Source organism: Lissotriton vulgaris, chromosome 5, assembly GCF_964263255.1.
Source record: "Lissotriton vulgaris chromosome 5, aLisVul1.2, whole genome shotgun sequence".
Lineage (NCBI taxonomy): Eukaryota > Metazoa > Chordata > Amphibia > Caudata > Salamandridae > Lissotriton > Lissotriton vulgaris.
Window position 1 is genome coordinate 386,729,266 of NC_141693.1, and position 19,294 is coordinate 386,748,559.

Below are 19,294 nucleotides of genomic sequence, written 5' to 3' on the forward strand. Positions count from 1 at the left end.
AAATAAATAAAATGAATTACATTGCGCACGCTGCAAAGTCAAATCGGCGATGCAGCGCCATGGGTGTCACATGACTAAGCTCAAGGGCAAACAGGACATCTACACAGGGGAAACGGGTAGGATGGATTTTGGCTTGGGAGGTAGAGGGAGTGGAAGTGTGAGCTGTGCCAGCTGTTTGAACTGTGTGTTGTGTGGGTGACTATGAGTGTTTATGTTTTTGGCCTTGTGTGCTGTGGATGTCCTGGGTGTTGTGGTGTGGTCTGGGTCTGTTGCTGTGTACATGGGGGTATGGTGTGGAGGGGTCTGGGTCTGTCACTGTGGTGCCTGGGGGTATGATGTGGGTGAGAAGGGGTCTGGGTTTGTTGCTGTAATTCCTTGGGGTATGGTTGTGGGTGTGGATGGGTCTGGTTCTGTTACTGTTTTGCCTGTGGCAATTGAGGGGGCTGAGTCTGTTGCTGTGGTCTGTGGAGGATATGGTCGTGGCTGTGGAGGGGTCTGGGTATGTTGCTGTGGTGCCTGTGGGTATGATGGGGGTGGTGGGGGTGTTGAGGGTGTGTGTCTGGTGAGTGTTTGCATGCCTTCATTTTGTGTTTGTGTGTGATGAAGTGTGTGCTTGCTTAGGTGTGTGTGTGTGCTTGGGACAGGAATTGGATTGGGGAATTTGGAAGGGAAAGGGGCAGTGGAAGGTTGGGATGGATGGAAGACTGCTGTGAGGGAGGAGGCCTGAGTATGAAAAGATCTCTGTAGGGCAGACATTGCAGTGTGAATGCCATCCAGGTAGGCCACCATCTGAGTTGGCTGGTGGCCTTGCCCCTGTATGACATTCAGGACTGCAGTCTGACCCACAGAAATGGTCCTCAGGAGGCCAATAGCCTCCTCACTCAGGAAAGCAGGACTAGAATTGGCAGGATCTAAGGTGCCCAAATCTAAGCAGACTGCTACCCTTTTAGATGAGAGGAGCTGACAAATTTGTTGGGGGGAAACAGAGATGGTGGTGATGGAACAGGGGGTGGTGGACAAGGATGAACTTGGTAATGATCCTGTGGGGTCCACCACCACACTGGAGTATCCACCTGAGGATGACTCAGATGATGTCGCTGCACTCCCCACACCCTCCTGACCACTGGGTCCCTCTGTGTCTGACGTCCCACGTCCAGAGCCACTGTGACCCGCTGTGTCCCCACCTAGTTGGCCCCATTTCCTTTGGTTGCCCTGGATGTATCTGAATTGACATGTAATATAGGTTTATTGCAATTGCACTTCCACACCTCACCATCACAAAACAACAGAAAAAATTGAAGATGTCCACATATCACACCAGCTTCATGGTTCCCTCTATAGGCGTCAATCTTAGCACGAGCACATGCATTCATGCTACATAACCTGCAAAGTCTTGGGTCCAATCTTGACTCAGGGCCAAATGCATTGATGGAATTTGATACACTCCATTCATATGTCTGTACTAGGATAGTTGATCTCCTTGCATGTTTTGGCACTTGTATTTTACCATCCCTCATAACATATCATGATGTCATGAAGGGCAACTAATGTATTATCAGTTAGGGCCCGATTCTGATGCGGGTTGGAAAACTTTCCCACTAGGGCCTGATTCTTATGCGGTTAGGAAGGCCTCCTAACAGCATTTGCTCCTTCCAAATCTGATCGGGCACATGTCTTACTGACCAAGGGCCCAATTATGATACAGTTAGGAACATATGCTCCCATTGAAGTCAATGTGATTCCAACCAAATCGTATCGGGAAGCATCCAGCTGCATCGTACTCCGTCGATTGGACTCTCCCGATCCGAGTGGGTCAGCAACCATTTCCAACCCGATTCGGTCGGGAAGCATTTCCAACCTTCATCAGAATCAGCCCCTCAGTGTTGTGGCAGACATCATGTCACATGCAAATTCTCATTGCACACTAATGAGACTTTGCATTCCAACTTAAATCATATGGGCATTACCTAAAAGTCTAGAAAAAGCTGTACAGAAGTATTCTACCTGTGTATCGTGGGTAGCATATAAAGTTGCCTGAAACAATTGAGGTCCAAACATTTGGGAGATAGATACTGAGAATTCACAAAGACCAAGGGGGTCATTAGGTTAGCAGGTGGATCACCACCGCCCATATGGCAGTGGCAATCCGCCCGCTAAAAGCCACTGCCCGCAATGCATTTCCCGTGCACCACAATACTATGACGGGGGGACCCCGATGGACGGAAAGACCGTCTGCCGGTTTTCAGCCCAGTCACAGATTTGACCGGGCAGAAAAGCAGCTAACATGGTGGCAGTGTCTGGGAAACACCACCATCAATATTACCATTAGTGCAGGGTTGTGCCTTGCCGCCACAGAAAGGCATGTGGTGTTTACCATTGGGGGCCCGTAACGGGCCCCCAAGGATTCTGGGGTGTGGGGGGTGAACATGGGGGTACCTATGTTACCCCCTGCAGTTCCATGCACAACATGGCAGGCACCGCGCAGTGCCTGCCAGGTTGTGCATGGAAGTAAATGTGATACCAATTTGCTTTTAACTAGTTTTTTAAATTGCACTTACTTTACACATTGCCAGTCCCCAGTCCACCATGGGTTTATCCCAATTGGCGTGGAGGGATTTAGGCTACTTCCGGTCGTGAGGAGGTTGGCGTACTAGCGGCCCCTACCTCCCGTAATAAAACCGGATGCTCTGCAGAACGAGCAGCTGACGCGTGCGAGGAAGGGAAACTCGCTGCTCCTGACAGCCTGAATTTGGTCAAAACCTGCCTAATTACTTTTACACAAAACGTGTGTACTTTTGCTTTTTTTGGGTGTTCTTCAATTTGCTTTTAACTAGTTTTTTAAATTGCACTAACTTTACACATTGCCAGTCCCCGGTCCACCGCAGGTTTATCCCGATTGACATGGAGGGATATAGGCTACTTCCGGTCGCGAGGAGGTCGGCATTTTAGCGGCCCTTACCTCCCGCAATAAAACGGGATGTTCTGCAAAACACGCAGCGGAAGCGCGCGGCAGAAGCGCGCAGCGGGCGTGCCAAAGGCGGGCCAAAGGAGCACCAAAGGCAAGCCCGTTTGCACCCGTCCGCGACCGGTTGGGACCAGGAACCACAACCCCTGACCAAAAATAATTAAAACATCTTTTCCCTATAAGCTATTCCTCTGCACAGCTGCTACTAAATGCCCTTGGTGCAGAATGCTGCAGCTAGACTACTATGTTGAATTCCCGAAGCTACTTCAATCTCCAGCTATCTACACGATCTTCACTGGCTTCCACAACCCAAGAAGAAATTCTGGTCCCCAGGGTTAGACTTTCAAGGATGGGTGGCCGCTCGTTTGCCTTTCTTGGCCCAACCTTGTGGAACACTCTTTCCGCACCCCTTCACCAGGAAACAAGCTTTGCAAGCTTTTGCAAAGGTTTAAAGACATGGCTGTTCAACCAAGAACACTATCACTCTCTTTTTCGCTCTTCAGGTTGATGCATGGAAACCCTTTTTGGGTAGCTGTGTGCCTTATAAAAATAATTTAACATAACATAACATGTTTGCACACTCATTTCACTCTATTACCAGTACTTACCAATGTGAACTGCTGTACAGTCAATTATGAAAGGTGTGGGCATTAAAGACGGGGTTACTTTAATATTCCCACTCCAGCTTAAACCAACTTGGTGCAGGTGTTGGACACTAAAGGGGTGACACTATTTCACCAATTTAGGGAAGGTGTTGGATATTATGGGGTGACATTTACTATTACCACTCCATTCTAAATAACCTTAGGGAAGGTGTTGGACACTAAAGGGGTTACATTTATTATTCCCATGCCAATCTAAACCAATTTGAGGATTTTGTTGAACACTAAAGGGGTGACACTTACTATTACCACTCCAACGTAAACCAACTTAGGGGAGGTGCTGGACAGTAAAGGGTTGAGCTTTACTCTTCCCACTCCAATCTAAGCCAGCTTGGGGAAGTTGTTTGACACTAAAGAGGTGAACTTTACTAGTCTCACTGAAATCTAAACAAACTTAGTGAAGGTGTAAAAACAAAAAAATGCAATTATTGAAATCAAATTCAAAATAAAACATTGTACCTACAATATAATATTTCACAAATACAAATACATAATTAATATTACACATCATCACACTTAAGGAATTTGTATATTTTTCTAAAATGTGATATTGTTATATTATAACACACTAATTTAGGTAAAGATGTAACTTTTTATGTTTATTGATAACATTTCAACAATTACAATTATTATTTTCTACCATTTACAACATTTTAAAAGTACAATAAACTGTTTAAATGTTAACATTATAACAATATCTGTCCTTTCTAAATATTATTTTTTGAAGAGTTTAATACAATTACGACAATTCCATATAAAAAAATAATTTTAATGTAAGTATATAAATGAATGCAAATATACATTTAAAATTATTTAAACATTTCCAAAATATTGTAAATAATTTTAAATATTACATTTTATTTTTCAAAAAAACTTTTAAATATATCTTATTTCATGCTAAATTCAAAAATAAAATAAAAATATAATATAATAAAATACATTTTAAAATAAATGAAAAAATTGCAGATCTAAAGAAATAATCATTTAAAATAAAAAATTATTATATAAATTTCTATCTCCTACTATTCCAACAACCCAGCACTATAAGAAAATTGTTAAAACCTAAAAAAATGTCAACAATTACAATTTACAAATTATAACAATTTATTAAATTTAAAAAAACACATACAATATAAAAAGCAATGCATTACACTCTAGTTTACTCTAAAAACTATATTATAGTCACTGATATTAACTACAGCAATATGTATTTGAATTTACAGGAATTTGTATAGCGCTCGTATACCCGGCGGTTTCATGGCGCTGTTTTACATCAATATTAAAAACAACACTTAAAATAATATTCTTTTTTTTTTTTTTTTTTTTACATTTTTTAAAACCTTTATTTTCAAATAGTGCACACAGCTATTCAGCCTTACATCCCGGAGGCTAGGCAGCAATTCAAAAAGCAGTAAATCAGAGTGCAAGAAGCAAAGTATCAGAACGAATGAAGGTTACGTTTTTCAGTATTTTATGTTAGAAGAAAAAAAGAAAAGTACAGAAAGAGGCGCCGAAACGAGCGCTGAGAAAGAAGGCAATTTGACCAATATGCAGTAAGGCCTAGTCGAGGAGTCAGCAAAGTGCAATGACAACAATTATATTCAGAACAATATGGATACCAAGAACGGTGGGAGAAGGAAACACAGGATAATAGGGATATATAACCGTCAGTTGGAGTCATGGGCTATGGGGTCAGGTGTTCTTCCTGTGGAACGGATTCCGGTGGTATGCAGATGTCACCCCTATACTCATTCCAAGCCCCCCACAATTTCTGCCATTTTTTGGGTTTACCCCTGGAAACATACACAGTCTTTTCCCGGAACATACACCAATCCATATTGGGCTTCCACTGTACCACCTTCAGGGCTGTTGTTGCTCCCCACATCTGTGCAATGTCCCGCTTCGCAACCATATAAGCAAGGGTCACCCACTGGGTCTGGGCAATGTTGTAATCTGTTGGGCCCCAGATATTTAGAAGGCATCTTCGGGCCTCCGCGTGCACTTCCACCCCAGTCACCTCGCCTGTGCACCCGCCTCCAGTAGGAAGCTATCATGCTGCATTCCCAAATGATGTGCATGAAGGTGGCGAGAGCACCACAACCACGCCTACAGAGGCCATCAGCCGAGTGTCCCATATGTATAAGCCTGGGGCCAGTGACATAGACTCTATGCAGGATCTTTAGCTGCACTAATCGAAGACAGGAAGGGATAGCGACCTCCTTGGGGGATGACACAGCACATTGCCAGTCCTCGTCGTCGATCTCTATCCTGTCCCGCACCCACTGATCTCTCACCCCAAGGAGGAGATCCGTGCGGACATTGATCAGCTTCTTATATGTCAAAGAGATAGCGCTGTCCGGCATGTGGCCATCCAGTACTCAGTCCTCTAAGGGAGAACTTTCGGGAATCACCTCACCCTCCGGCCTAGCGGACAGGAGTGCATGTCTCAGCTGAGCGTACCGAAAATATTCCGTTCCACCCAGCTGAAACTCTGTCTTCACCTCCCTTCGCAACATCATGTCCTCCACCCTGGAGATCCCGATCATGTCCCATTTATCAAAGCCTTTAGTGTGCCACAGTTTACCCAGAATCTCAGAGTCATAAAGTGGAGTCACCATTGTAAGCCTGTCCTTCCACCCCTGTGCCTTTGTGATCGCTCTCCAGATGTGTACAGCAGTTTTCGTTGGCCCAGACATCCGCCTATCAAGAGATCTCGTATACAGCGCCCTATGATATTTCCCGCCATCTAGGAGCCACCGATCCATGGCATACCCTGGACTATCCACAGGGCCATATAGGCCATGATTAATGGCCGCCAGTTGGAAGGCCCAGTAGTAACTACGTATATCAGGCAACGCTATTCCCCCATCGTACCACGGAAGCGTGAGCTTCGTGATAGCAATGCGGGGCCGACCATCCCAAAGTAGGGCACGTTGCAAGCTCTCAATTTCGCCAAAGTATCGGGCCGGGACCGGGTCCTGAGTGTTTTGCAGGGCATACAGGAATCTGGGCAAAGACATCATCTTGAATAATGCCGCGCGCCCAAGCAGGGAAAGAGGAAGTTTACGCCACCCCTCTACATCACGTCGGAGACAAAGAAGAGGGGGAAGCAGGTTATTCTCGTAGCGTGCTTTAGGGTCAGTGGAGATGTAATTCCCCAAGTATTTGAATACCTGTATGCCGCAGCCTCTCGGGAGACGGGGGGTCCCCCCTTTCAGAACATACAAATGCGACTTTGACCAATTAATAACCAGGCCGGAGTACTGACCAAAGAGTCGAAGCACGTCACAGGCCACGATGAGAGACTTGCAAGGGGAAGCGAGGTACAGAAGGATGTCATCTGCATATAATGACACTCGGTCCTCAAATTCAGGGGACCATCGAATGCCATGTATGTCTGGGTGGTTACGTATCCATGCTGCCAATGGGTTAAGTGCAAGTGCGAACAAAAGGGGCGACAGAGGACAGCCCTGCCTGGTGCCCCTCTGAAGAACAAAGGGCGCCGAAACTCGACCATTGACCGCCACATTAGCCAGCGGGCTAGCATACAAAAGTTTGACCCACCCTACGAATTCCGGACCGAAGCCGAGCTTCGCGAACACTGCCCACAGGTAATTCCATTCCAGGGAGTCAAAAGCCATTGTGGCATCCAACAACGCCAGAACAGCTGGCTCCTCAAGCATGTGGGCCCTAGCCAGGGCTCCATGGAGTCTACGAAGGTTAAGGGCAGTGTTGCGGTGTGGTATAAAGCCCGACTGGTCCGGGTGCACTAAGTCGCCAATTGCGCCAATCAATTGGTTGGCAAGCAGTTTGGCCAGAATCTTAGGCTCTGCGTTTAACAGAGAGATGGGACGATACGATCGGCACAAATCTCTTGGCTTCCCTTCCTTATGGATAACCACAATGGTACCCAGCCTCTGGTCGTGGGGAAGCATGCCCGCCTCCCGCGCCCCCAGGAACATGTTCCGTAAGTGCGGAGAAACGACATCTGGCTTGATTTTATAAAGCTCCACAGGAATACCATTGGGGCCAGGCGCTTTACCAGACCTTAGGGAGCGAATGGCGAGGGCAATCTCGTCCACAGTAATGTCCCTGTCTAGGTCGTCACGGTCTGCCTCCGACAGACACGGGAGTTCAATATCCGCCAAGAGAGCACATGAGTCGGTCTCAGACCGGTCCGAGACCGAAGTGTAAATGCCCTGAAAGTAGTTCGAGAACGACTCAACGATTGCCCTCGGAACAGTAACAAGCAAGCCGTCATCCCCCAACACCTCCGGAACTACACGACCGGCTCTCTCCTTCTTGTCGAGCCAAGCTAGGAGTTTGCCCGCCTTATCACCGACATCATAAATCCTACCCTGTTGTTCCCTACCCATGACGATGGCAGCGTCGGAGGCAAGATCGCGATATTCCAGTTGCTTAAGAGAGAGGGTATGGAGCAGCTCAGGCGTCGGGCCCGCCTCCAACTGGGAGTCCAGCTCCATAATCTCTGCCTCAATGCGCACCATATCGGCATCTCTGTTCCTGCGGACATCCGCTATGAGGGCGAGGGCCTCACCTCGCAAAACCGTCTTAAACGCCTCCCATAAGGTGGCGACTGATGTGACCGACCCAGTATTCTCATTAAAATAGAACTCGATAGCTCTGGCCAGGAGTCCGCGCATCTTAGGGTTCCGAAAGTACCATGGATTGACCACCACAGGCCGCTCGGTAACCACAATGTCGAAATCAAAGGACACCCACACCGGGGAGTGGTCCGAGATGCCCCTTGCCAGCAAGCGGGCCTCCGAGATCGCCGGCGCATGGGCCTCTAAGGTCAGGACATAATCTATTCTCGAGAGGCTACCGTGTGCCCCAGAATGAAACGAAAATTGGCTCTGGGTGGGATGCATGAGTCTCCAGCAATCAACCAAACCCATGGTGTCAAGAAAATCGGGCAGCCAAGATTGTGAGCTATGGAGATCTCTGGGCGGATGTCTGTCCAAGGTCCCGGAGCAGACTGAGTTGAAGTCACCACCCACAATAAGCAATCCCTCAGGCAGGTTCAAAATGGCGCTTCCAAGATCCTGAAAAGTGTTGTTTTGCAACCCCGGGGGAACATAAACTGAAACCGGAATCAGAGAACGCCCTTCCCACTGCCCCGTGACGGCAGCGTACCGCCCCCTCTCGTCCACGACAGTGGAGTCAATCTCAAAAGGGAGAGACGTGCGCACAATAATCCCCGCCCCCCGGGACCCCGAGGAGAACCCTGAATGAACCACCATCTTGAAACCCTTCCTATTGAGCGTACAACATGTATTGCCCACCAAGTGTGTCTCCTGTAACAAAACAACATCAGGCATACTTCTTCTGAACAATTGCAAAACCACCCCTCTCTTAATACGACCGCCCAAGCCATTAACATTCCAACTCAGAACTTGTAACTTCCTACCCCCCATCGTCGAACCTCAGGCCTCCGCCGACCCCAGTAGACCTCACAGAATCAGTGAACGAATTAGAGCATACAATACATTGCCTTAGAAAGGGAGAGAAGAAACAAAGAAAACACACAAAACCAACCCACACACCACCCCCCACCCTGCACCCCTGCATCAGACTAAAAAGCCCCCCCAACCAGCAGTGTGCCTGTCGCCCCATAAACTAAGCTACAAGATGACCCTAGAGGAGAAAGGAGATCACGTAGTCCCCCCCCCCGCCACCCTCCATGTAAGAGAAAGGATATTCACATTAAAGTGCAACAGTATGGCATTGTAGGTCACAGTCAACAAGAACACCAACCGACAAAGTTAGTATGATGAGTATTACTCCTGACGAGCAGGGCCTCCAGAGGCACCCTCGGAATGTTCCTCCTGTTCCTCGCGTCTGTGCGGCAAAGTGTCCAGCCAGTCACTCGCAGACTCAGGCATGTCGAAAAACATAGCGCGGCCATCGCGCTCAATACGCAGTCTAGCGGGGAACATCGTGGAGTATTTCATCCCCAAGTCTCTGAGACGCCGCTTCACTCCCGCAAAACTTTGACGCTGTCTCTGAACAGTCCTAGTAAAGTCCGGGTAGAAGTTGACATCCGCGTTCTGGAACTTGAGGGGCCCATGTCGCCTCGAGGCCTGTAGGATCACATCTCGATCTCTAAAGTTGAAGAGACAAGCGATGATGGGTCTCGGTGCGACGCCCGTCTTCGGTGGCCCACCCGGCATTCTGTTGGCCCGTTCGACCAAAAAGAAATGGCTGAGGCCCGCCGGGGCCAGATGAGTTTTGATCAGTTCCTCGACAAAGAGGTCAGTGGCTGAGTCCTCCGCACCCTCCGGTACCCCAATAATGCGCACATTTTGCCGCCTGGCCCGTCCCTCAAAGTCCTCCAGCCGCCTTGAAAACAGGTCATTGATCGACCTCAAATTCCGGACCTCCGTCTGCAGGTCCGAGACATCAGTCGTGAGGCTGGCAGTTTTAATATCAAGTGATTTCACTGTGTCGTTCGTTTTGCCAAGATCGGCCCTAATCAGGTTGAGGTCGATCGCCAGGGTATCGACTTTGTGCGTCAGGACCTCGTGTTGCTTATGCATCGCCGTTCTGATGCCAGCTATAGCCCCCATGATGTCACGGAGTGTAGGCTCCGACTCATCTGGAGAGCCCTCACATAGAGAGTCTTTGGAATGAGCGGCCACAGTTGGTGAGGTCCTTTGTTGGGCGTACCGGTCAATCTTGTTGGTCTGAGGTTGGACCGTCTTCCTGCTGACCCGGTTCGTTGTTCTGTCAGGATCGCCCCTGCCCGCCATGTTGGATCAAGGGGCAGAACAAAGGGTTAGCACTCCGAGATCCCTTCGGGTACTCAAGCATGTGCGGAGCGTAGCAACCACAAATGTTCAGCCAGCGACAGGCCACTCCGCAGCTCCGCTCACTCCGCCAGCTGGGACAGGAGACGCTCACTCAGCATATCGATCATGCACTGTTTTGTCGCAGCCGTCAGCCATCCCCGAGACAATGGTCCGATCCTGGCAGGAAATTTCAACACGACGTATCTTCGTCAAGGAGTGTCGGATTTTGGATCGGAAAGCAGATCCTGTCTCTACGACCATTCACCAACTAGAATCCACCACCGTGGATCAGGATTTCAACCAGGATTTATGCGGAGGGTCGGAAGGTCTCCGGAGCTCCGAGCTTACGCGGCCATCTTGCTTGCCCGCGAAGCTCCTCCCCCCCTAAAATAATATTCTTGACGCAATATTTCTGCAAGACAATCATTTTTATCTGACATTTTTTCCAAACACCATCATTTCATGTTAGGGAGCACGGCAGTCCTTCTGCATGGCCTCCTCTCATATTTAAATTTTCGCTGCATTTCCGGGCAACCCATTTCCTACTCTTCCCAGGACTCCTTGTATGAAGGAACTTCCTGAATTTCTCTTCCCAAGGCAGGATGGCAGCGTTTTCAGTGATTTCCCAATGATTCTTCTCATTTCAAGATGAAGAAGCCTATGAATGCTTGGACAGTTTTCTGTTTGGGAATATAGAAAGAGGACTTGATCAGTTCTTAATTTCTCTGGAATGCTTTATGACACATTTTTCGTTGCGTTCATTGCATCCTTGCTTTTACCTGTTTTTCTTCCCTTGCAGGAAAGAGTGAGCTATCCAGCTTCAAGAAAAGGCCAATACATCAATAGACAAACATTAACTCTCGTCCCATGGCACTCTGCTAAATTCTCCCACCTTGACATTTGTGTAGTAATTTTTTATTTCAGCCCGCAGCTCGTATGAACTAAACTGTATGTGGTGTCTTCGGAGTCAACCGCTTATACTGCTCTGCCCCTTTCCATGTTTAATGCCCTTCCAACCTTCTCCTTTAACCCCTCCTGCTTTAGGAAATATGACACAATATGTAGGTACTTGCTGATCAGTTTTAACTTTTTTAAAGATTTATATAAAAAATTGTTGTTTTCATTTTCATACAAGTATAAAATCCCAAAACGATTATGTGATACTGTGCTGTGATGACTCTGAGCAAGACATAGTCATTTGAGAAGAGCTAGCAGCTTTCTCAAGATAAAATTGTTTTATGAGTTTATTGTGTTGTTTTAACCGATCAGTAAAATTTGTGCCTGTGTTTTATACAATTTTAATTTGTTCAGAAGAATATAGGTAGTAGAGATTTGTTTCTTGTAGTAGAATCTATGGCATGATTATAAGTTTGGTGGTGCGGGAGGGGGGTGTTTCACCACAGCCCAGCTCCCCACAGCCAACTTGAACACTGCCCGCCCACCTGATTATGAGACAAATTTTTGTCTGGCAGGAGGGCAGTAAAAAGGCTCTATGAGCCTATAATGCTGCCCCGCCGTGGGGCTGCCACAGCATGTTCCAGCATGGCATAGACTGGTAAGTCCATGCTGTGCTGGAACTGGAGGGGCGATTGCACAAGGATAAAACAACATGTGTTACCCTGCATGCACCTACCTGCATGGGGTGAGGGGGCCCCTGTAGGGCCCCCTTTTTTTTCACACCTCCAGCTTTCACATGATGGTGCTAACAGTCATGTAAGGCTGGCAGTCAGGAATCTCAAAATATGCAGACTATGCACCCCAGTTCAGACATGGCCATATGCAAATCGGTCTGACCCTGTGCATCATGGGAACAATCCAGCCCGAACTGCCAAGCCATGTCTTCCCTGGACCGGAAACAAGCATCCTGGGACCAGTTTCGGGTTCATAATCCTCATCAGCCAGGCTATCTTAAATCCAGTGGCAGAGTGAGCAAGGGACTCACGTCTGGGCATACCCTGCCAACTCAGGGCGAACAAAATGATATCAAATGGAATGATGGACGGATCGTTTCAGCAAATCAAACACTCACCCCCAGTCAACTGATCCAACTAACATGCCTACATTCATTCAGTATCAACCAAATATTAATCTATCCATGTTTGCTTTCATCTAGTTATATAACCATCCATCTATCCACCAATGCATACAACCATCCAAAATGATAGTTGCCTTGGTACAGGGCAGCTTAGCAATCAATCCATTTATGCATTCACAAAACATTAACATGTGTGCATACACCCCAATGTTTGTTGACGGACTACAGATTTACTTGAAATCTGCTGTCTGCGCTAGTATGTTTGTGTTTGCATTTGGGTATTGTTGGTGTGCACCAGTAATTTGTGTGTTTTTAGCCTGTAAACCAAACATATCATAAAGCAATCTAAGGCCATTAAAACAAAACAAATGAACGCATGAAGCAAGACATATCTATTGGCTTTGCCAGTGCATGTTCCATTAGAAAATACAGGCATATATTTTTTAAAAGACCCCGTTAGGGATTTTTCTATCCATTATTAGCGATGTGAGAAAATTGCATTTGTGTAATTACATTTGGGGAAATTATGTGCATTTATGTGAAATGTAAACATTTTAATATTTGGCCCAATATTTTAGCATGAAATACCTAGTCACATCCACTTTAGTGCTAAAACAAAAAAATGTTGATTTTGCTCTCTTGCGGTCGCCAACTTGACGTTAAGGACCACGAGCAACCAAAAAATGCCCACTACGCTATGCGTTTTTGCACAGAGCGACGTGCAATTCGCGTAGTGAGTACTTGTGTCATCTATGCACACTCAGCGAGCGTAGTGTAGTCTTCCGCCCAGGGTTAATTAAAGGAGCAGAGGATCAGGGAGAGTAAGCAGAATGAAAGGAGAACTAGCAGTTCCCTTATAGGGCTCTAACCCTAAGCATGCAGCGGAAATCGGGGACATGCTGGATGACCTGAAACCAGATATTTGTCTCTTCACCAAGACCTGGCTGCAAAGCCATTCTACACCTGCCCTGGCAAATGCCTTTGTTGCAGAGTACACAGTAATAAGATTAGACAGGATAGGCAAAAGGGGTGGAGGTCTAACCATAGCCATGCGCTCTCTCCAGTACATTAAAATTGTGGACTCTGTTTCCACTCCTAGTATTGAGCTAATGGTATTTAGGCTGGAGCCTGTTCAGGGTACTAGATGGATTGGAGCATTTCCTACTTGTAGGGGATTTTAATCATCATTTAGAGGATCTTTCTAATATAGAGTCTGCTTGCTTAATGTCGGCCATGGACATATTCAACAATACACATGTAGCAGGACATACGCTGGATACCATCTTTACGAATATTCATGCTTTCACAGTGGAACCTCACCTGGCATTAAACCGGACTGACCATTTATTATTGAGATTTCTTTTAAAAAGCCTGAATTAGGAAGCAAGCCCCAATGCCAAGATAGTCTCCTCAGAGCATGGAGAAAAGTCACACTAGCAGTGTTCAGTCCGGTTTATATTACTCCTTCATTTAAGAATTGCACTGAGAGTAACATAGCCTTGGAAAGATGGGAGGCTTCAGTAAGCAAAGCCTTAGATACCATTGCCCCCCACTTAGGGTAGCTAAAATCCAGGAAAGGGCTGCACCAGCCCCTTGGTACTCAGAAAGCCTCAAGAAAGAAAAAGCTGTGTGTAGAGTTAGCGAGAGGAAATGGAGGAAAACAAAGCTGGAGGGAGATAAACTGTCCTCTAAGGAGCTCTTTAAGATCCTTAAGGAGTTCACTAACCCCAGAGCTAACAATCCTTCCCTCTCGCCTATGCAAAGGCTTTGCGATGACTTAGCTAATTATTTAAAAACAGAAGATCGACAAAATTTACATCTCCTTTGCTGCAGAAGAAGTAGCGAAGGGGGTAGTCCCACCTGGGGATGACACCTTAATACCTGGTCTCGACTCTTTCGCAGCCATTACTGCAGAGTAAGTAGTGTCCTCATAAGCTCACATGAAATCGGGTTCTCCGTTAGAGCTGACCCCGCCTTTTATCATTTTAGAACATGCTCCAGTCTTGTCTTCTTCGCTTTCGGAAGTCTGTAATATACCACTGGCCACAGCCACATACCCTCTTAAGTGGAAGACGGTGCATATTAAACCTCTATTGAAAAAAGCTCTAGCTGACCCGGCAGACTTGCAAAACTATAGACCACTTTCTCTTCTCCCATGCTGCTTTAAAATCATGGAGGCATTGATCAATAAACAACTCTCTGGATATTTGAAACAAAATAATCCACTTGATTCCTCCCAGTCGGGCTTCCGGGCATGTCACAGCACTGAGTCTGCTTTGTCTGAAGTAACTGACACAATAAGGATGTCACTGGATAAGGGGGCTCCCACAATGTTGGTACTTCTTGATCTGTCGACAGCCTTCAACACCATCTCTCATAGACTCCTTTTGGATATGCTACGAGAGATTGTGTCAGAGAAATGGCCTTAAACTGGCTGCAAAGCTTTCTGACCGACAGAACACAATGTGTCCAATTGTACACATTTGTGTCGCAGACTACGCTAGTGGACAAGGAGGTGCCTCAGGGGTCCATCTTAAGTCCTACCTTGTTCAATATCTATGTGGCTCCTCTAGCTACCATCATTAGATCATGTGGTTTTGAGACGATCTTGTATGTGGACGACACCCAGGTGATAGTCCCCATTGAGACGAATCCTGTGGTGACCAGAGCAAAGTTTAAGACCTGTATGCTAAAAATAGCCACATGGATGTGTAAGAACTTCCTTCAGCTTAACACCAATAAAATGGAGATCTTGCTGTTTGGGAAAGCTGAGAAACTGTGGTCCGCTGCCTGGTGGCCTACAGAACTCGGGAAAGCTCTGAGACCAAAAAAGCAGGCGAGGAAACTGGGCATCATAATAGATGATGAACTTTCCATGGAGGCACATGTGAAGACTATCTCAGGCACCTGCTTTGGTATAATGCGTATGCTGAGAAAGATCTTCCCGTGGATTCTCCTTGCGGCCAGAAAGGCCCTCATACAGGTGCTTCAAGTCATTAGACTAGATTATGGAAATTTTCTATTAGTAGGAACAAAAGAAGATTTACTTTCAAGGCTGCAAATAGTCCAAAACACAGCAGCTCGTCTTGCTCTCAACAAACCTGTATGCACCCCATCATTACCTCTCTTGCAACAACTGCACTGGCTCCCTATTAGGAAGTTACAGTTTTTAAGCTCTTGTGTAAAGTGTTTAAAGTACTTCTGGGGATAGGCCCGTGTACCTAATGAAAAAACTAAAACCTAACATCCCTGTGCATCAATTGAGATCGAGTAATCGGAAACTGCTCTGCACACAGAGAATCAGGAAAGCTAAAATGGATGGTTCGTGCCTTCTCCCATCTAGCCCCCACCCACTTGAACAGACTGCCAGATGAGATTCGAGAAAGTCCCTATCTAGCACAGTTCAAGAAACAGCTGAAAACCTGGATGTTTTAATGATCACTTTCAATCTGTAGTCTGCTACCCAGGCGCCAAAAGATCCCCGTTGGTATAATTTGTTGCGCCATACAAATCCTAATAATAATAATAATAATAATAATAATAATAATAAAACTGCTTAGATCTTAGTTCCAAAACTCGAGTAGAGAATAGCAGCATTTTATACAGATAAACCCACATCTCCCAGCATCAGCTTTAAGGGATTTAAAGTGCATAGGTCAAGATTCACATTCCTGCTAGGAGCCCAACAATTCATATAAGTAAATATATATACATTATTGTTAAAACAGCATTCTCCTTCTTTGTGCGAAGATGCTCTTCAAAAAGTTGCCAACTGTATAACATGTGTCACAATCTTTAAGTTGCAACAAAAAATAGAGCAGATTTGCACTTAGAGAATTTATATCTATGCAACAAAAGTCATTAAAAACCTTCTTGTTAACGACAAATAGTATTGACAGAAAAATACAAAATGTAAAAGAGTTTGCTAGATTGCTCATCACATGTGCAGGTACAAATGGTTGCTGAGGTGTATTGGCCTAACAGAAAATATATTAGCCAGCAAATGGAGATTAACCTAAATCTAGTCAATAATGTTCTCTCGCACTCATTGTCACATACAATAAATAAGAGGCAATGGCTGGCATCGTCTGGATAATACAATAATCGCGAACCACGCGTTTTTGTTACTTCCGTTAATTTCCTGGTGGCCTGTCTATGTTTACACAAACTATCCTGAACCTAGTATTTATCCATTTTCATAATGGTCTTGGGGTGCTCAAACAAATGTACACAACCAAGAGCTAGGAAGCAGTCTTTGGTATATTTTAACCAAGGACTTGTCAAGCCACAGGTGCAAGACAAAAAATCTCTAACAACTGTCCGATTGAGTTCAGCTTCCTTATTATCCGAAATTGAGCACCAGAGGACCTAAGGGGGGGAGAATATTAGTATCCTGCACATTTTCCAAATATAGCTCCTGGTGCTGGGAGAAATGCAGTGTTGAGGGGGGAACGCCTAAAAACCGGCGGCAGAATATATTCTCCTTCATCTGCATAATACCAACATCCCTGCATCCCTAAATATTCGTTGTATGATTTTTAACTAAATCGAATAAAGATAATTTGACTGACTGACTGACATTCTATAAGTAAAAATTATCAAACCTTCCATTGATATACCTCCAGGATCGGTGCAATTTTCGCCAATGGACATAGCAAGCGAAGAAGTAGTGCCTACAGCACTGGTGTAGCGAGTTATCCAATTTTTAATACAAGTTGACCAGGTACACCCATCATCAAACTCCAAGCCCAAGAATGAAAACAAACTTAACCTCCCTATTTTTTTACCATCAAAATTTAAGGTGCAGGTTTTTGTATTTCTATGGTCAAATGCCATTGTAAATGTTTTCATAGGATTAGTTTTCAAGTCGAGGTCTCATATAAATCTAACATAGCAAAAAATTAGGCACTTAAGGCCATTTGTCGTCCTTGCCAGGAGAACCACACCATCAGCATATAAGAGCGCGGGCACAGCCTTTTGCTCAACATACAGAATGTCCACCCAACAGATACCAATTTTGTATCCAAATCATTCATATAGAGTACAACAAGGATCGGGCAAAGGACACATTCCTGCCCCACCCCACCCTCCACTCTGCAATGTTATGTGCATTTACCGGCATTACTGAATCTTACAGATGCTTTGAGATTATAGTGTAGGAGTCTTAAGAATGAAACAAACACCCCATCAACACCCATGTGCTCTAAAATAGACCACAGCTTAGATCTACCTACATAATTAAAGGTGCTCGACAAATCCATAAATGCCAGATGGGTAGAGACATCCTTGGCATATTTGTATTTTGCCAGATGAAGATTGAGGCACTGTTCAATAGTCCCAAGCTCCTTTCTGAACCCATACTGAGTTGGGGAGAGTATCTTATTTTTTTATTATCCAGTCAAGAAGACTGCCCAAACCACTCTCTCAATGAATTTGGCTGTGGAGTCTAAAAGAGATATCGGGTGATAACACTTTACATAATGAACATTTCCTTTTTTAAAAATAGGAACAATTGTTGAGGTGCGTCTCGACATGGGCACACCAGAAAAACAAAAGGAATTGAATACACAGGTGAGCACAAGGGTCCTAAACCCCAGGTCTTCCTTGAATAGATCAAGTGGGATACGGTCCAGTCCTGGAGCCTTCTTACACCGGCTGATGACAATTGCTTTTGACAATCACTTTAAGCATCTCTTCCTCTCTGAAATCAAGTTTTAGACAAGAGGAATTAGCCATCTGCACATCTTCAACGGCCCTGTTGTCCGAGGCATACATCCAAGAGAATTGCAACAGCCACGCCTCTGCCAAAATATGAACCATTACTTTATCTTGGGATCTTGGGGGAGATAAAACTGACCACACTGCTTACCAGAAGGCTTGAGTATCTTTAAGTTGGCAAGCTCAAGCTATAGACTCCCATTTCTCCTCCTTCATGGTCAATTTCCTTTTCCGTAGTGCCTGTTGATAAATATTTTTGCTGGCTACAATAACACACTGGTCTCTAGGGGATTGCTTTAGAGCCCAATGCATATATTCTACACTTTTTGTCAAACCAAGATTTAACATGGGAATGTGGCTGGGCAATGAGTCTAGATAACATCCCTATAATCCATGTTACAAGATCAATAAAATGATTTAATATAAGAGCCGGATGACATATTTCGGATTTGCAGCAGTTCACCAATATCGTACTTTTACAGACAACCTGGGACATAATATGCTTCAGATTCGCAATTCGGCAAACCACTCTGCGCCCTGCATCCTTCACAGTTAGAACTTAAAATGATGATGTTTTGCAGGGCTGCTACTTGCACAGCAATGGGAATATGGTCACTATAGATCTGTACAAGTACCACACTCCTAATAATAGTTGATGACATACTCCAGGAGGTAAAGACAGAATCTATTGTGCTCCCGGCATCCCTCCCTATAAAAGTTGGAATTTCTAAGCCAGCAGAATTAGAGACCTTGTTGGCTAGATCATGCTTGGCCAGCAAATAAAACAGGACACGACCCCTAGCATACATAGCATTGTGAACAACTTCTCAGGCAAGTATATTAAAAATAGTTCCTGATAAAAAGGGGCAGGTGCCCTAATGCAGTGTTCTTCATTCTGTGGGGCGCGCACTCCACCCTCTATTCATACCATTGTTTCCCACATCGCAAGTCGTTTTCCTTCTGGTATTTCTTTACCCATTTCAAATCGGGATTTTAGATTGGCCAGCTCGGGAACAGCAGCCCAATCAACACATAGGAACGTCACCACTGACGTTCCACCAATAAGGCTGCAGCAGCATAGATGCCAGGAAGTGCTGCGAAA